At 37.2% G+C, this 17,996-nt stretch overlaps 1 long non-coding RNA gene across 1 annotated transcript in view; it reads right to left on the bottom strand.

Moving 5' to 3' along the window:
- The window catches only part of LOC122801747, an 18,364-nt gene extending 1,809 nt beyond the window's left edge, over nucleotides 1–16,555 (bottom strand). The window contains exons 1-3 of the long non-coding RNA XR_006364793.1: nucleotides 16,358–16,555; nucleotides 6,289–6,408; nucleotides 1–3,343 (exon numbers count right to left, since the gene is read on the bottom strand). The exon at nucleotides 1–3,343 is cut by the window's left edge and continues 1,809 nt beyond it. This is a non-coding gene — a long non-coding RNA (uncharacterized LOC122801747). The remainder of the gene's footprint in view (nucleotides 3,344–6,288; nucleotides 6,409–16,357) is intronic.
- Between the last annotated feature and the right edge of the window lie 1,441 nt (nucleotides 16,556–17,996).

Genomic DNA, 17,996 nt, shown 5'->3' with positions numbered 1-17,996 from the left:
GTATACTTTGTCTTGTTCTGGTAGACTCATACCTCTTATAATGGCTCAAATGATAACCCATATCTCTTGCCCTTTTATAAATAAAATTACATTCTATAAAAAAGGTAATGGTATGCCTATCTGCTTGCAGTAAGAGCTAATATTTCAAGATAATTTCTCAATTTTATAAGTATTAGTTCCAAACATGATGACAAATCCTAGCCCAAAATTACAGTTAGTGTCTGATTTATATACTAGTAAGTTTCCCTAGAATATCTCTCAAGCTGAGCTCTCTGCATAACTAATCCATTCTTTAGGGTACCCTCTATGCGAAAATTGGTGAGTTAGCATCTCAGAACAATCTCATATAATCCTCTTTTGGTGAACAAATTCTTTTCCTCTTAAAAAATGAGATTTTTAGAATATTCATTATTGTGTGGTGAGGATGACAATTCCCTGCCTGAAGTAATTTTTGTACTATTTTTTTCCAAAGAGCAAAGCAAACACCATTCCATCTGAAATCTTCATAAATGAAACATCTAAAATGTGTATAGTAAATAGATGGCAGTCGATGGTCAGCTCAATAACCTGTTTATTTTTGATTAGATAGTTCTCAAATTATTGTAATTCTGTCTTGTCAGTTTTCCATGCCAGCCAGAAATCATCTAAAAACCAGCACCTCATGTGTGTGATATGGATATAGATGTTGTGATTGTTGTCATAAATCAAATGTTCCTCTAAAGCCCCATAAAGAGATCTACATAAATAGTTGTGAAAATTGTACCCATTGATGTCCCCTGCAGTTAGAGATGGTAAGTATTATGAAAATAAAAATATTTTTCGTAAGTACCCATCTAGTTAATTCAGTAAGACACCTGTTAAATGTGTGATGCTGTAAATCAGACCTTTCAAAGCAAAATCCCAATGTTTTTTAAAGTTGCATAGAGAAGGAAGCCGGTACATAAGACTTCATGTCCAAAGTACACATATATATTTAATTTTCCATTTGCAAACCATTCAGAAATTGCAAGACATGCATAGAGTCTTTCGATACCTTACTGATGTAGGTAAATAAGATATGACCATCTCTAAGAAGTCAGAAGGAAGGTTCCTTAAGGAATCTTTTCCTTAAACTCTGGGAATACTTATATGATGGTATTTTTGCTAGAATGTAGAAGTATTGTGCACTATGATCCATAAACACCAGCTCAAAAATGAGATCAGTGACCCCTTCATCAGATGAATGATTAAAAAATATCAGTTTCTTGTTTGAAAGAAACAGATGGTATCTAAAGAAATTTGGAATATTTTTATCATCCAATAATAAAAAAGCATCTGTTTTATAATTTGCTATATCCCAAACAACAGCAGCACTGTCTTTGTCAGCATTAGTTATAACTAATCATGTATCATACTTTAAATTATCTAAAGCCTTCTTTTCTGCTTTAGTAAGACATTATTTAGTATTTCTAATGATTTCTAATGATGGACATAACATTAACATGTAAGTCTTTTAATACAACTTTTCCAAAAGCAACAGCAGAGATATGATATGAGAGCTGGAAAGTAGATATTTCAAATATAAATTGGAGAAATTTGTTTCAATAGTTACTGTAAAATCTATATCTCTAAACCAAATGTTTTAAATTAAGTTTCTGACAAAGGCTTTAACGTCTGCTGCAGTTTGAAATTCGGATGTACAAACAGAAGATACAAAATCCAAACCTATATTGAGCAATTGTTTGTCAATCTCTGCTAAAAAGTAATTAGAAATATATATTATTTCATGGACATTCAAAGTACATTTCAAACTTTGACGTACAAATGTTTCTGGAAAACTACTTGCATGGCCATGCCTGTTCAATACTGTCTGCCTCCTCTGCACCTTCTACTAAAAGGTTGGAAGGAAATGCCTCTTTATTGACCCTCATTGAACCTGAGTTGACTACAATAAAATTAACATCAATATCTGTTGCCAAGGAAGCATTACCAGATATTGTATTGTCAGAAAAATCTAATAAGCATAATGCAGTACAAGGTTTGCAATCCTTCCTTTTTTGTTTCTTTACAGAATGAATAGTATGTTTTATGTTATTGTAAAACCTAACTCAAAGGTTCTATGTATGCCAACTGTTTTATATTTGGAGTAATAAAACTGATTTTGGAACTATGAGCTGATAAATGAACATTTAACATTTAGTTTAAGTAGATTTGTTTTGGCTTCAGTTAGTTTAGTCTATGCAAGTGAAGTTATGTGTGCTATCAAGGATCTTTGGAATAAAACGAATGATTTTACCCAGTACACCTACAGAAAACGGCTATGTATGTAACAAGCATGCTTTCTAATGATGGTACCAGAATATACTGCTCTACAAAAGCATAAACAAGATCATGGCCAACTTTTATTCAAACAGGAATTTATCCTGTCACTGGTCAGGATGCAGCTGGAATTCTGTGCATAGTTCGACTGCCTTTTTCAGTAAAACCTGCTACAGCTAGTTGAGATGGTACAAAAGAAAGGGACAGCAACGGTGGGAGGTTTTGGTAGGAGGAGCACAAAGACAGGCCTGTTGAACTAGGCCTAATCACACTGAGGGAAGCTGGATAATATATATAATTAACACACCCTCTGTCAAACATTCTGAAAGTTAGACAAGCTAAAACCACATTCCCTACACTGCGAGCGCAAATAGTTGAACATTGCAAATATTCACTATGACTGCAATGAAAAAGCCAATAATGCTTTATGAAGGATAACAAGCAAAGGGAGAGCCCATCCAGCGGTGCATCCTCAAATATAATTAATCTTGTAAATACACAGACAAAAGCCCCAGATATGCTACTGAAGAATATGAAGAATGATTATCAAGATTTTGCGGCAAAACACACTCCTTCTCCAAAGTTGTCTTCCTCACGGAACTGAAACACTCTCCCAAAGGCACATACATATTGTATCTACATGCCCCCGATCTTTTAGTAGGTATTCCATTAAAGCACCCAGATAAACTGCACATCTCCCAAGTTAGCATTTAATGTGCTTATTCCAGTGCTCTACAAGGTTTTGAATATAACAATTTACTTTAAAACTGTCTATGAAGAAGGAGGGAAGATACAGGTTCAAACAGGCACAACAACAAATCTACTAGGGAGCAACTACCTTTTCCCCAAATTATAATAATGAGCAAAGTAATTGAGCAGTTCTGTAACATAAAATGGAAAAATGGTGACAACACTTTAAAATCTTCCAGTTTCTTCTCAGGCAATATGAACACTAAAAAAATATTTGTTTCACAGCATTATGAAGCACGTTATAACTTCCATACAGAGATGTCACACCCAGGCTTGGGAAATGGTGCCACACATTCTGTAAAAGATGAAGAAAGGACCCAATTAGATTTGCAGATGATAAATTGCATCTCAGAATTTTCAGTGCATCAGATTCAAAGTTGCTGACAATATTTAAAGGACTGGGAGAACAGGGGTGGCTCAAAAAACTTTTCCAACACAGCATTCCTCATCAAATTATAAGATCAATAGAACTTAGAAAGCATCACAACAGCGATGGAAGACAAACTTTAAAATTTCCCTTCCTCAATGACACATTGATGAATGAAATACAACTACCTCATCAACCCTAAATAAGTATGTGCCATCAATAATCAACTTCTCACACATTGATAAATTGGGTTTACTTCATATGACCTAAATTTAATTTGACTGAAATTCATTTGACTGAGACCAAAACACTTAAAGTTCAAAAGACTGAAAACTCATTTGACTGAAACTCATAACACTGACACATTAAAGTAAAAGATATATGCCCTTTGTCCCACTGTAGTGCGATCCTGTAGTTAGTATATATAGTTAGGGGGGTGTATAGTTTAGGTAAATATTGTTTTCTGCAAAGAGTTATTCATTGCAATTATAAATATCCATGTGTATGTTTTAAAATGTATAAAGTATGTGGAGGGCTTTGCCCCCCACACCCCCTAACTATATATACTAATTCCAGGATTGCACTACAGTGGGGAAAAGTGCATATAGCATTTACTTTAATGTGTCAGTGTTATGAGTTTCAGTCAAATGAGTTTTCCGTCTTTTGAACTTTCAGTGTTTTGGTCTCAGTCAAATGAATTTCAGTCAAATGAAATTTAGTTCATATGAAGTAGACCCGATAAATCATGTATATTCTCCATCTCTAAAAGTAGCAACATTATGTAAACACCCTTATCTTCAACAACATGATTCTATACAAAATGTCCAGCATGCAAGGCCAACTCTTATGGATTAATATCTTGAATATAAGTTGGACACCTCCAGTCACTAGTGAAGCCCTCAGAAAGAATCCAGTGCCCAGTCTGTCACATTGCTTTATAAGAACACATGCCAATGGCTATATCCTCTGGCGATTTAAATAAGATATCACTCACAGACTGACAGAGATAATCCCTGCATTAAGATGTTCTACTTCTAATATCAAACAGAGTCACATACTTATTAATCTCTGAAATATTCAGCATATGGTCATAACTCCTTGACTTTTGCAGCACATCACAAAAAGATGAAAAAACAGTAACAATCCTGCCTGGACACTTACATTGTAGTTTTTAACCGTAGCATCAGCATATCTTCACTTTGCATTCATGCTCTAGATTATACAAGTAGCCATGATATTTCACATATGAATAGAATCTTCCTATCAAACCTGGTCCCATCACCAACAATAAGCAACCATCTTCTATATTAAACAAAGTTAAAACCACATGAAGTAAAAGCAACAATTCTGAAAAATACAAAGGGCAGGAACACGCATTACTTAAAGCCACTAATTCCAGCCCATTGGACAAACTAAACAAATGCACATGTATGTGCCACAAATAAACTCTGCAATACATCTGCATGGCACTATAACCTTTAACACACACCAGATATTATTAATAAGTAGTACAACATACCATGAGATAAGAGCACATGTCCTAAACAGCACATATTCATCAGATTTCTGAAAATGACTATACATGCACTGTGCACATACAGTACAAATAAACACACAAACTTCATGCCCAACATATGCCGACTAGCATTTCTACCAAACTCCTCCAACTATTTCAGTAGATCATGCTTTATTATTTATTATACTTCTCTTTGCCCCTTCCTTTCACCATCAATATGCAAATGGAATGCAGAAACAAAACCATGATGCCTACTGCAACCATTTCTATTAAACAAGCATATGCTGTAACTCCTCTGACCATGGTGCTGCAGCGGTTAGCATTGTCTTCTCACAGCAAAAGGTTCTCCCGTTCGATTCTCGGCTGGAGCGCCTTCTGTGCAAAGTCTGCATGTCTTCCCCATGGTCGAGTGACGTTAAAGACATGCAGGTAAGTGCGTGCATGAATGGGTGTGTCTTCTTTGAAGGCTGGGCTTTGGGCTGGCAACTCGGCACCGTAAAAATCCACTGCCAATCATTATCAGACGGGAGTTCCACTGTGGCGACCCCTAACCGGGAAAAGCAGAAAGACTTTTATGCTGTAACTCCTCTCTTATGAATATGTTACTTCATTGCTTCAAAATGTAAACTCTTTATCTAATCATTTAATCTTGGACAAACACAGCACTTGTCCTTAAGTATACAAACATCTACCAAATATTCCTTCCAATGCCTAATGTCACCAAATCCAGGACATCAGCAATACAAGCAGAAATCCTCACCTATCAACATTACACATATGATCTAATTCCCCCTCAGTCAGATGCACCAATGATGAAATGTTACAAACCAAAATACAGCATATCAAGTGGCATTATGACAAGCAATGCATACGTGTAGACAGATTGCTAATATGGGCTTTTCTTGGCTTGCCTCACACAAAAAAAGAAACATTGGGTTTGCTTTTTGACCGCAAAAGTATTGGGGTTTTGAGTAGTGAGCTTCTAAGATTTTAGATGTTATGGAGTGAGATTATTCAGTGTTGATTAAACAATATGCAGTCATCCATAGTAAAACCAAAACAGTTTTATTCTGCCATCCCAGTCATGAAATTTAAACAAAGTTGTGGTGGCTAAATGTTGACAGGTAAAGCAGATGTACAGCAGATAAAAAAAGACAGATTTGCAAACTGTAGACATCACTTGGGGAAAATGCTCAAGCAGTAAGCCACAAACATGTACCCACTCCCAACATGCCCTGCCCCAACAGCAGAGTCGTGCTATGTTGTGCAGGATGATGAAATAACATTTGTCTGTAACACCACTAAAACTAATACAAGGCCATATGATAAGACAACATAACAAGATACCAAGTCTTACCTCTTGTTAAAGCAGTACAGCATTCTGAGGAGTCGGATAGAAACCAACAAAATACAACAAAACAGGAACTCTGATTTCCTTAGTTTTTGTCTAGATGTTCTCCTGCACCTAATGGCATCTCTATTAGGGAAAAAATAAGAAAACTTTACTAAATTATAACATGATGAGTACCTTAACACATAACAACCTCCATTTTAATGGCAGAGAAGAAATATTATAAGAGCTGTTCTGATAGTCTCCTGTATTATGCAAGGTACTTATGAATCTTTACCAGCTAAACTTCCATAAAGGCACAGGACAGCAAAGAGAAATAGTCTCTAATGGTCACAGTGACACCTCACAAATCTTTATGTTGAAAACACAAATTATCAAAAATCTATTTAATGCAGGGGCAAGCTTACCTACACCCCAACCACTAATAATTATATGTGTTTTCGACATTTGGCATTTCAACATTCAAATTATATATATTACCTTGCGTTGAAGTCCAAACCTGCAGCACGAGTAGGTATTTTTAATTTTATTTGTTTTTTCTTACCCTAAATTTCTTCACGTAGGCAAAAATCCTGATAAGATGTTATTTTCATGGAAAGCTACATTTTGCTTACAATGTACTATGATTAAACAGATGATGAAATTGCAATAATCCAGTCTCACCTGTCAGATCACAGTTTCATTCACTTAGGCTAGAAGTAGTAAGACATGTTGTAAAGTTTAAAAATCATCAATAAACATCACAGCGGTTGGTTGTTTCCTGCATGAGTTACACAATCTGGAAAAAATCTTGTAGTAATATACAGAAATAGCTGAAACAGCATAGTGTTTTTGAACAGTCCTGCCTTCCTCTCACCTTCCTTCCCTGTATCAGCCAGAGAATCATATTTTCTGGCTTACGAAGCACAGCTAATTAATGAAGTTGCTGTCAGTGCTTACCGGGCTTCTTCATCTTCAGATTAAAAAATGCTCATTTGGTTTTTGGCTCCAAGGGAAAGAAAAATACAGCTGTAAATGACAGTACTCTATAAAAGACAGTGAACAGTTTTATGCTCCAGTGGGTGTGAAATAACAAAAAGGAACCATGGGACCTTCTGTGTGCATTTTCCTGACAAGAAACTTTTAAGTGAGATGGTCAAAATTATGACAGAGCAAAGGAGACAAACTCCTAAGGAAAGTATCGTAACATTTTATTCAGCATCAACAAGGTGTGCACTGAGGAAACTAGCTGTGACAGAGATGCCACTGAGGAAAGAAACTGCTAAGTCATGCTTTTTTGATATGTGGAAGTATTGGGAACATTCTGTAGGGAGGAACATACTCTCTGAAGAAAGGAAAAGTTGTACTTAGGGCATAGATTTCCTTTAAACCATCATGTGACTGAATGGAGACAGTACCAGCCTTGACCCCATGACACTGCACTGCATATTATCTTTTCTTGTTATATTTTACCTCCAAGTGTTATATTCCTCTTCAGACTAGTCCGTCAGTTGCACAGATTTGGGCCGCAATCCCACACCCTCTAATTTCCCTACCAGTCTCTTTTGTGTATGTTGTTAAACGTCCAGTTACGTCTTATCGATGTGACTACACTGTTCACTTAAGTAATGATCCAGTCAGATGCATTGCAGTAACAAAACCACAGCTAAAATTTGTATGTAGCTACTGCAACAACCTGATCGTTTCAGAGTAGTAAGACTAACAGCCCTGTCATATATGGCCCTTTCCAAGACCATTTGTGTAAAGGAAATACTATGGTTAACCTTCACTTCTCCCTCAAAACTCCAGTTTCTGTGGAGACTACAGTTTAAAACTCTCCACTGACTGCTCATTTAACTGATGGGAGGCAGCTCGTTTCAAACTTGCAGCACATCTTCTAAAGCCCCCTAATCATTTCACTGACAGTTCACTTGTTGCTTTCCATGTATGCTGAGACATTCCCTGACCATTTCCACATAAATTCAGCTAAGAATCTGCTTTGCCTATCACATTTCCAAACTTCTTTAATGCACTTAAATGGTAGATAAGATGCATACCTCTCAAGTGTACCTCATTATGAGGAACGTTCCTCATTTGGGGTCTTAAAAAGTCCATGTTCCTCAAAGTTCCACATTGATAGGGTCTGTCACACATTCAGTGTTAGGAATATTTTTAATTGATGCTCATAGTAAATAGTACTGAATCATATTAATTAATCATAAGAAGTTTTTATAAGTATAAAGTAACACATTTTAACCATCCTGTGACCATAGTTGAAGTTGCTAGCAAGGTGTTAGAAGGTGTTCCACATTGTGCCCATTTGTTCCACATTGTTAGAGGCAGTGTTCCACATTTAGGAGATGGAAGATTGAGAGATATGATGAGATGGGCTTTTTTCTCCTGCCATCAACTAAATGTTATGTGATATGAACAGCACAAGCCTTTATAAAATGTCACTGAGTGGTTCGACAGGAAAGAATCAGCAGAACACAGATTTGCATATACATATAACTTTGTATTAGAGTTGCTATTCACTGTATAGGAAGTCAAGCTGCTATAAGTTCTAGGCATGCATGTAGCAAAAATCAAGTTTAAGTTCAAGTTTTTATACCACTTTTATTACAAAGTGCTTTACAACAACATACATTTGAACCACTGTATAACCAGACTGAAACCAAATAAATTATATAGAAAGCATGTGAAGCAAATCTATAAGAACCTGCTTCTTCAGGAGCATTGTAATTAATACAGACTCAATAGTTCACAAACTGTGGTTATCCATAGTTTGTCGCGGACAACTCAATGTCCTGTATTAAAAACACATAACTACTCCTAACAGCCATCGATAAGATGTTCAGAACAGTCAACCACTCGCATATCTCAAAACTGATATTAGAAAAACGTTTTCATTGTAAATTAAGGAGCAACGATACTGATAATCAATGATAATCTGAGAAATGCAATACAAAATGGTCTGTATGCTGTCGCCTGAACAAAGCAAGTCCTAAATGACAGATTCCATAAGAGCCAGACAACAAAATTCAAGTTGTCCAAGGAGTTCTCAGAGACATATTTAATGCAGTACTTCTTCACAATCATCCTGTCATGGAACGCCAGTCATTGAAAACTGCACCGTCTCTCATGCAACACCAAGATTTAAAACAACAGTAGCTACTTCACTTGCACCTTCCACCCACCTTACATTCACTATAACCATTCCATTGACAGAAATCTCCAAGCACTGATTCCAGCAGTTTCTACACACCAAAACCATAGAGTGAAATGCCATGCATTTCAGCAGCCATCTTTTTCTGATAACAGCAGACCAGCATTAGCACAAAGCAAGCAGCTCAGAAGAAAACTCTCAGCAGATAGTCAATAGAGGCCAAATGTGCAGAGAGCTCAACACTCGGACAGCCATCTGCTGTCAACTTGAGATAACTGCTATATCACAAAGATTGCTAACTCAGACCAAAGTTTAAAATGATCAATACATTAATGCGTTTATTAGAGCTGTCATCTCAGGTTTGATTTATAAGGAGTGCACTTGTTTATAATTTGAAATGGTATGATCTACCTCTTTATGATTGTAAATTAAGTCAGTATGTATTAGAGCTATCCCATTTTCTCTTGTGGGCAATGTGAACATATAAAAGTCTAAATCTACAGAGAATAACACATAAACTTTCAGTTTCTAAGTATTTACAGAAACTTCTTCTGCAGACCAAAATATTTGAGAGTGTGCATGCATGTGTGTACCATACATTGCAAAGTAATGGGAAGCATGTAGTCTATAAAAATCAAACTATGAATTGTTCCAGTGGTGTGTGTGTGTGTGTGTGTGTGTGTGTGTGTGTGTGTGTGTGTGTGTGTGTGTGTGTGTGTGTGTGTGTGTGTGTGTGTGTGTATGTAAGTGTTTGCTGACTGATAATGAGGGACTGAGGTTTCCATTTTTGGGGTTTAACATTTTATGTCATATTCCACGTGGTAGTGAACACTACTCAAAAGTGCACTTAGTAAAATACAAAGCAAAACTTTTCTCAGTTGGAAAAGATTCATTTTCTTGAATGATTCAGGATGTAGGAAGGACATGATTTGCCCCCTTTATGACTGTTTAGCATGTAAGTGTGGTTGTTGTAATTCTTCATGTCTTATCTTTAGTGGCATTTTCTCTACACAGTATAATTGCAGTAGAGGAGGACCCTTTGACTGTATTGTAAAGCTCAGTGTACCAGCACAAATCCTCTTTTTGATAGCATGTTATGACAATCACTACAGCAGTACATCCATTCTACCAAAGTGATTCAGCAGCGTTTTCCTTTTTCACCAACTGATGCATTCGTGCCACTGATGGGTGCAGTCTGCTGTACTTCTAGTTAGTTACCAATCCCTGGAAATGTCCGTGGGACATCAGCCCTTCCTGTTGCTGTGACTGGAAAGAGGATAAAACTCTAGGTATTAGGAATTACAGCTTTAAAGAATTGGATCAGAATAAGGGATGCAGATGACAGTATGAATTATTAGTTATATCTTGGAGTGTGTTTTGTTTGAACATCCCAATGGACATAATATGCATTGTTAGTGCAATATTTCTGTCCTCTAACGTGTTCTTACCATGACCTGTGCTCATCACCCACTTTTGTGGCAGCTGAAATATCTGGCTTATCAGTGTCTTTGACAGCCTGTGCTTATAGAAAAACTGCCTATTTGTCAAGGTTTATTAGCTGCTCCTGGATTTGAACCTTTGGCAGCTGCTACCCTTCTTTTACTTTTGTCCTTTTCTCATTGATCTATTTTCAGCTTTAAAAATAGTTTCACTAACATAGATGACAAGAATACATTCTTGCCTACTGTCATTTTAAAATATTTTCCTTCCCTCTCTTATCCATTAGGTTGTCGTATCTTAGGCTTGTGTAAATCAAACATAGACCAGTGTATAAATTAGACTTTTTTTCCTGTATAACTACCTTTAGAGCATTATTCAACACATTTTCCTCCATGTTTATGTGTCTTTGAAGTATGTTGGTGTTTTTATATACTACTTTGTTCGCATATTATTATTCATTTGTCATTCACCCTGGTCTACATGTAGTCATCATAAAGTTATTTTATTGGGTATCATGGAAAGTTTTGATTGACCACATCCTTTCTGAGCTTTTTTGCACCATAAATTAGCACTAAACCACTGAAATTCATGATATGCATACTTTCTAAAGAGCAACTAGAATTGGGTTTGGCATAATGGTTAAAGTTATCAATTCATAGACACAAGGTACAGGATATGATTCTTGGCTTACAATGATCCTTTAGGGCAGTTAGCCTAGCATTCAGCTATGAACTTTCAACCAAATGATTACAAATCAAATAGTCCCACCTCACTTGGCATTCAGCAAAGCAAGCGTTTTTCTATGTTCCACAGATATTGTATTTATTTAACTTTGCTTGTGTGGGTGAAGTATTTTTCTGTTGGTGGAACAAGCTGCAGAACTGAATACAACAATACAGATGCAATAAGTAAATTAACAAATGCAAAATGAATAACACTAAAGAAACAAAGAAATAAATGCCAACAGTACTTCAGTAAACAAGGGATAGCCAGTAGTACATTGAGTTCACAGGTTCATAGGTGTTTACTAGGCTAACAACCACAAGGGCCTTTTTAAGCCTAGCCATGCATCCCGAATCTCTGATAAGTACTGACACTCTTAATAAGTGTAAGTATGGGCCTGGGAGATGAACCATTTACAGGTTACCTGGTTGCATTATTGACATGGGTACTGAGCCAGGGATGAATTTCTGGCTTCCTATCCAATTGTCCAAGTTGCACTTGAATTTGGTTAGGGAGGAACTCTGCTTCACATGGATAGGGAGCCTTTTCCATAGACTGGGTAGTCTCTGGGATACATACCTATCTCTCCAGCAGGTCCTATTTATATCACAGGCAAGGATTAAGTCTTTATAATGGGCAATTCTAGTACTGTTTGTTTTATGGATATGCAGGAGGTCCATCAGAGTGGGGTCTGATAATGCCCTGTATGCCAGGCGTAGATCTCCCTTAAAAAAAAACTGTAGGAGACAGAATACAGGGATAGGGCCATGAGGCAGTCAGCACAGGACATATTACTTACGCCCTGTATTCTTTTAGTGAGGAACTTCTGTGGAAGTTCCAGTTGCTGGATATGCCTGGTTAGGTACATATCAAAGGGGGCATTGTACTCAATGATAGGTCTGATGAATGCCAAATACAGTGGAACAATGACTTCCTTGGACTTAGATGCCATACCTTTGTTTATAAGTTGCACAACATAGAATGATTTCCTCACCACTTGTAGACCAGTGATGATCAAAGGTTAGACTACTAGGTCAACTCTAAGGGGTGTGTTGTCAATATGGTAGTTACCAGGGATGGATGACTTCCCAAAGAGTACTATTATGCATTTCTTGGCATTTAGTTTTAGTCCATTGCTTTGACACCAGCTGTTTGTCTGTGTCAGTCCCTCCTGGAGAACATTTGTGTCTGTATAAGATTCAGTGACAGCTCCTAATTTGCAATCATCTGCAAATTTAGTCAGCCAGAGACCACTGACATTGGCCTTGACTTCTGAGAAGTAAATGCCAACAAAAAGGAGCAGTCCAAGTACAGATCCCTGAGGAACTCCATTTGTGACTGGCCTCTTTGTAGAGGTGGACTCCTCAATTCTAACTTCCTGTGTCCTGTCTGTGAGCCAGTTGGTGACACCAGGTGACATACAGGTTTGTACCTAACCTCTTGAGTTTGTCAACAATGCCCGAGTGGGGTGTTGAGTCAAATGCCTTGGCCAGGTCAAGGTAGGCAGTGTGAGTGATTTTGTGCTCATCCATTGTTTTGGTGACCTTCTCAAAGAAGTCCACCAGGTTGAGTAGGCATGATCTGCCTTGACAAAACCAAACTGGGTTGGGTCCAGTGTCTGGAGGATGGATTTGCAGCATCCATTGCTGTAATAAGTACGAGTTGGATTAACAGCATCAGGATTCAGTAAAGCAGTGATGTTAATTTATTCAGATTGTAATAAAAAGAGCTGCATTATTCATTGTCTTTTTTTTTAGTCAGTTTCACAATAATACATAAGATAAGACACTAGCAACATTTGGAAAAAGAAACATATCATGCTTTCCAATGAGCAAACAGTAAGAACTAAAGAAAGTCATACACATTTTTTACAATGTAAAATATTAATGAAAAAAACAATTATATTGTGAGCCATTTTAAGCCAGGCCAGTTTCACTTTTTGTGCTTGAATTAACTTTCTCCATTTAGTTAGAGATTTGCTGTACCCATCCAATAGTTGATAATTATATAGTACCCCTAATGAGTATAACTGGGATCATACCATAGATAATTTAAGGGGACCCTAAGCATGGGATAAAACATTTAGGAGCTGCCCTGTCCATTAGTAGTACAGGGGCAGTCCTGCAGTAAATGTTGTGTTTCCTCATCCATACATCTAAGTTGTACTTGAATATGGACAGGAATGAACATTGTTATATGTGGATGGGGAGTCTGTTCCACAGCAGCAGTATCTTCTGCGAGATATACTTGTTCCTCCAAACCATTCTGTTGATGTTGTAAAAGACGTTTAGATGTCTGTACTGAGTATTTCTGATACCACTTGATTTGCTGATTTGCAGTAAATCCATCAGTATTGGGTCAGAGGATGCCTAGTACGATAGACACAGGTCACCTCTTAGCAGCCTGTAGAATATTTAATATAGTGAGAGGGATTTGAATTGGTCTATGTAGGCCATGTTGTTTAGGCCTCATATCCTTTCAGTAAAGTGACTCTGTGGGTTTCCCATTTGTTGCATATGTCTGGACAGATACATGCCAAAGCTGTGCAGTATAGGAGGACTTTCTTACAACAATGGGCATATGTTGGTCAAAAGTTAGGTCACTGTCCATGTAACTTCCCAAATCCTGAACAACTCTTACGGCCGTATTTTCAAATTGGTAGTTCCCTTGAATAAATGACATCCCGAAGTATACAATAATGCATTTTTTGGCAATTAGTTCCATTCCATGATTCTGGCACCAGTTATTGATCTGGGACAGACCCTCCTGCAGGATGGCTAAATCATTTGGGGATATAATAACTTCTCCTGCAAATTTAGTTAACCAGAGCCCTTTGGTACTGGATTTTACTTCAGACAAGTAGATGCCAAATAGTAGAGGTCCCAGCACAGAACTCAGAGGGACTCTACTAATGAGTAGTCCCTTTTTGAAGGTACCTTCCCCTATTTTGATGTCAGCCAGTGGGTGACACAGAGGTGTATTCCTAGTTTATTTAGCTTTTTTACTATTCCTGAGTGGGGAAGTGCATCAGAAGGGGGGAGAGGGTATGGCATAATGGGATCAGTGTTTACCAAATAAACACAAAGTACAGAGTTTAATCACCAAGGAAAATTGACCAGACAAATAAATGATCCAAAACGACAGATAGCCTAATTCTTAATTATAAAAACCTTTGGTCTAATCAAGATATACAGTTTTAACCATTTTGTCTTAATCCATTACTTTGGTGACCTTTGCAAAAAGTTCAGGTAAACGTGAGCATTTTTTTAATTACTTTTATATATGTGTATTTATGTTCTATATATGCATAACACATTTTTGAGAGATTATAATGAGCAATTAACTGTGCAACCACAAGACTGTGCTTAAAGAAATGTAATGTACTTAGGGTATTGCCTACCTGAACAGCTGATAGCACAACTGGAAATGTAATCTGAAGGGCCTGGTTCAAACCATATTTGATGCATTTACTTCTCAGTCATGCTTATATGTGGTCTAAAGTATATGCATTTCTCTCTTCTAAGTTTCTTTATGAAATAAACAATAACCTACTGTGTTGTTTATACTAAGAAGAAAGCAGTTATATATTCTCAAATGCTATTTCCATGAATTGATCAGAATGTTACTTTTTTAGGTGGTATGAGCACACTGTAAACCAATATGTTATACAACGTTCTTCCTTGCTAATATTTTGGGTACTTATGTATTATCGCAACCACTTTTCTGAAAACGGAGAAATGGTTGTGTTTATGTGAAAACTGTTTTCTGAGTTTCATAACTTTGAAATGGTTGTGTAAGCAAGTAAGCAGAAGTCTGACAGTGGCAATGAGGCATCAAGACGAGCAAGTTGTAACGGTCAATTTTCACGCTCGGGGGGGCACAACTCATTTCTTACGTGAACTGAACATTGCTAAAGTGCATCAGGATTCAGCCATTCCTGATCACAACCTCGCTACAGGCAAATCATTGAGGAATATTCCATGCAACTGTTACTGCACTCGTGCCAAATACAGGCACCTGTCCCCAGTACTAAGTAACAGGACAGTGATCCCTTATGGACTGCTGTCTTTCTCACTAGCGGGAGTCCTGGTCCACAGGTGGTAACCGTTCTCCTGCTTCACAGAGATACCTCTGTTAATCACAGCCCCTTACATTGCTTGCCCAGAGTGCTGTAAATGAGGAATGACTCCCACTTAATCCTTTCAAATTCCACAATCACAGATGCTACCATGTACAGCTAAAGGGCTTTGAAAGGGTCTGGTCATCTGGGTGACTTGTAATGTTAAGGACGACTGCGAAGCACTACTCATATGTTTAGGTGGGGAACGGACACTCCCCGAGAAGAGGATTTCTCATGGTATTCCTCTTCCTATATGAAAACCGTTGCCACATGGGAGAACAGAGGACTTTACCCTCCCATTCTTAGGTTACCAGGCATACTTTCTGAGAAAAACAACCATTTCTGCCAGTTCAGAAATGTGGTTGCAATAATACATAGGTACCATATTTGATTTAAATTAATATATTTTAATAAGTTAACTCCAGCTAAAAATATAAATTGGAAAATCTTAAGCTTATTGAATCAGCAAAACATCTACATTAATATGTCATTTTTTCAGTTCCATAACTTGTACCATTAGACAAATGTATATTTTTTTCATCATGCTTTTCACTTTCAATCACTTAATCTTCATTAAACACACTATTGTATTGACAGTTGCTTTAAATATGCATGAGTAAAAGTACAATATGGAGTTAGTAACTTACTTAAGCAGATTGGGCAGGCAAATTTAAGCACAGGGTGTTCACAGTATGAGCAGTTCATGATTGCTAAATTCATAGTTTGAATTCCTTTTGAACATACAAAAAATCTGAATTAGATTTAGAACCATGTTGTTGTTTTTCTTTTGGCTTTTCCCGGTTAGGGGTTGCCACAGCAGAACTCCGGTCCGTTAATGATTGTTAGTCGATTTTTATGGTGCCGAGGTGCCAGCCCGAAGCCCAACCTTCAACGAAGGCACGCCCATTTACACATGTCTTTCGAACGCCACTCGACCTTGGGGAGGAATGGTACAGAGAATCTGTAATGAACATTTAATTGGTGTGAAATGATTTTAAATTTAGCTTGCATTTATTTATAATAGCATTTTAACATGGTTTGCTATGCTGACAAAGTACACATACATTTATTTATCCCAATTCTCAAATTGCTATAACAGGATGCTGCATAAACTGCAAATATATCTTATCTTGTCTTGTGATGTTTGCCTCTCAGAATTCAAAAGGGTAGCAAGCAGGGCTTTGGCTGTTAAGTCATTCATTCTGATACTAAGCAAAGTTGTACAGTTATTTGCAGTGTGAGTATGTTTATATATGAATCACAATCTGACGCCCTAATGTATTAAATTGTAAACGTTCATTCTCTTTGGTTAGTTGCTATATTTTATTATGTTTATGATCATCACACCTCTATCTCATGGGAGCCATTTAAATACCTGTATGCCTGCTCTCTTACTAAGCAAGCCTAAATCAGCTAGACTTTAAGAATGAGTCCCCTCAGGCTGCTGCATCAAAGTATCCATATAAGGGAAATATGACTTGTGTATTCCAAATGCCTGCTTTCAGTTCTCATAACAGTTAAACTTAAGTAAGAGAATTAGGAACCATTACACTATCACAAGAGAAAGAAACCAAAATCATAAATAAAACACATCTTCTTTCTACTTTTACTTCTGAGCTAAATCAAATCAGCAACAGCACGAGCACTAACAGCAGTAATCGCATCTCTGCTTGAGAATGAGCAGTATTACAGAGCCATGCATAGTAGTCAGTGGTGAGGAGTTTGGTGATAGTCTGGACTTTCACAGAATGTTCTGTCTGTTAAAGCCAACTTCCTGTGCAGCAGTTAAAGTGATTTGCCAACATTTGTATATTCATCGCAGCATCTGATGAGTCAAGTGTTGTGATGTATTTTCCAATTTGTCCAGCCTTGTATTTTTGTGCTATTCTTAAATAAAACATTTTGTAAACTTTTTAGTAAACCATGGCCCAAATAAATTTCCTGTATTCTATGTTGACGTCACCATCCATAGACTTTAATGGGACATCTTCCCACATGGTGTACCCATTAAAGTCAATGACTGAAAAACATATTTTTCTTACACTGATGTCACTGAGGTTTGAGTTCACTCTTTTTACTCAGTGTCATCAGTGCAAGGAAAATACAGATTTTAAAAGTGTTTTTCTACCCCAGAGAACTACCACATTGACAGTATGTCCCAAAGTGTTGACCCAGTTCGGGATTTGGGAACTTATGTGAACAGTGACCTGATTTTTGACCATCATTTGTCTGTTGTTGTAAGACAGTCCTTCCATACTGCACAGCTTATTAACAAAGGGATTGTGT

The sequence above is a fragment of the Protopterus annectens genome, chromosome 5.part0 (genome assembly GCF_019279795.1).
Source record: "Protopterus annectens isolate FY-2018-M chromosome 5.part0, PAN1.0, whole genome shotgun sequence".
In the NCBI taxonomy this organism is placed as follows: Eukaryota; Metazoa; Chordata; order Ceratodontiformes; family Protopteridae; genus Protopterus; species Protopterus annectens.
This window is presented reverse-complemented; position numbering and strand designations above follow the sequence as displayed.